The following is a 2,140-nucleotide window of genomic DNA, read 5'->3' as shown; positions in this document are numbered from 1 at the left end:
TCAGTCATGTATTGCTTTTATAAATAGAAAAAAACACAAGATTTATAAATAAACACAAGTGTTGATAATGAATTTAAAAGAAGACAAAAATGTTGAGTGCCTAAGAAGAGAAACTCTTCTCATTGTTTTGTTTCATAAGAGTCTGGATTTGTATATGTCAGATTCTTCAAGGGCAGGATTTCCAATATTTTCTTGTTCTTCTCCATTACACCTGGGGGCTCTTTCTCCAATTCATGTTGAAACCCTGTTGTTATCACCTATCCTCAGCTGTGAAATGGGTCCTCCACTGGATCACCAAGAAAAACAACTCGAGTGAGGCGCCCTTCTCCCTTTGCCTGGCCACTAAAATGCCACCCACCTGTTCGTGTTTCGAATCTTTTCCACACAACAAATTCCACCTGAAGCAAACTTTGACTTCCATCATGAAACAGCAAAGTCAGAGCTACCTGAGATTCTATGTTGTTCCAAGCAAATTAAAAATAAAAACACTGTTGACAGATCTCGGCCAATTTAGCAAGTGGAAAAGGGCAAACTAGAGTTTGAAAGACTCAATGCCAGGTTCCAGCCTCCAGCGCAGCCCTCCCACTGAGTGGTTAGCTGTGGTTAATCCTAGAAGTGCCAGCAGGCCCTACACTGGCTCCCACTGGGCGCCTACACCCCACTGTTCCTCCTGGCACCCACCTCTCCATCCAGACCCCAATCCCTCCTTAGCAAGCTGCCCACACACACACTCCCCTTGGCTCCCTGTAGGCCCTTCAAAGAGACCTTTTCAAATTCAATTTCTTCCCAGACAGCCAGCTCTGGTTGCTGATATCAATCAAGATCTACTCCCGCAGCTGTGGTCTGAGTGTGTGAACACAGCATTTTGTGCTCTTATCATAATCCAGCAGATGCTGCTTACTGACATTATGATTACAAATATAAGCATGTATCTATATATGCCCAGCTAGCAAAACTCTTGTCTTCTAACATCAAATTGAATGCTAGGGCTTACTGCAGCGGTTCTCAACCTGTGGGTCGCGACCCCTTTGGCGGTTGAACGACCCTTTCACAGGGGTCGCCTAAGACCATCCTGCATATCAGATATTTACATTACGATTCATAACAGTAGCAACATTACAGTTATGAAGTAGCAACGAAAATGATGTTATGGTTGGGTCACACCATGAGGAACTGTATTTAAAGGGCCAGAAGGTTGAGAACCACTGGCTTAGAGGTTCTCTGACCCAATGGAAGCATTTTCTAGGTGAGAAACAGTCTCCCCAGAGGACAAAGCGCCCTGTTCATTGTCACGGGAGGGAGTTAGTTGCAGAAAGAGCATTACGAACCCGGTCTCTGGGTCCCAGGACCATCCCTCTCTCCATGCCACCTTGTTTGTTTCTTCAGCCAGGGAAGGAACTGGAGCTGGCAGTGCAGCAGAACCAGAACAGCTCATTGCTAGATGAGCGCCTTCGGTGATCCCCAAACTTGCCCTGGTCCTGATGGTGAGAGCCAGCGTCCCCACACGCTCATTTCTCCCTCGCTTCCCCAGTCTTGCAATTGCTTTCTAATTAACTCCACGTTGATTATCCCTGTTAGTACATTTCCTAATGCATTATTAATTGCCCTAGACGTCAGCTGCAGCTCATTCCCCACAAATTCGGGAGTGCCGCAGCGGACTTTCTGAGGTTGGCGAGGCCATTTTCTAAACAGCTAGTGCCATCATGTGGGCAAAAGGGTCTATTATCACTGAGCTATCGGGAAAAGTCTCCAAAATTAACTGAAACTGTGAACTGGCTTGGAAGGAATCATACGTTTGGTTTTCTTCTCTCCTCTCCTTATCCCAACTGCTATCTTCCCTCCCTACCCCTCCACTATTTCCTACCTCTTAGAAATCCCCCATAATCCCTGTTGATTAAGAAACAGCCCCAAAGCTTAGGCAGTCATAGGCCCCACAGCTAACTAACCCCAGAAACAACAGGAATTTAGTTTCCTGCAGTTCAAGACCCAGGGTTGGTCTCCAATGAGTCCTTTTCCTTGACTTGCAGATACTGCCTTCTCACTGCGTCCTCACTTGGCCTTTTTAAAAAAAACTTATCTTTATTGTTCAAAGTATTACAGATGTCTGCTTTGTTTTATTCTTGTTGTTGTCCCCATTGAC

This window comes from Myotis lucifugus, unplaced genomic scaffold, assembly GCF_000147115.1.
Source record: "Myotis lucifugus unplaced genomic scaffold, Myoluc2.0 scaffold_288, whole genome shotgun sequence".
Classification (NCBI taxonomy): Eukaryota; Metazoa; Chordata; class Mammalia; order Chiroptera; family Vespertilionidae; genus Myotis; species Myotis lucifugus.
The sequence above is the reverse complement of the archived record's forward strand: the minus strand, read 5'-3'. Positions refer to the sequence as shown.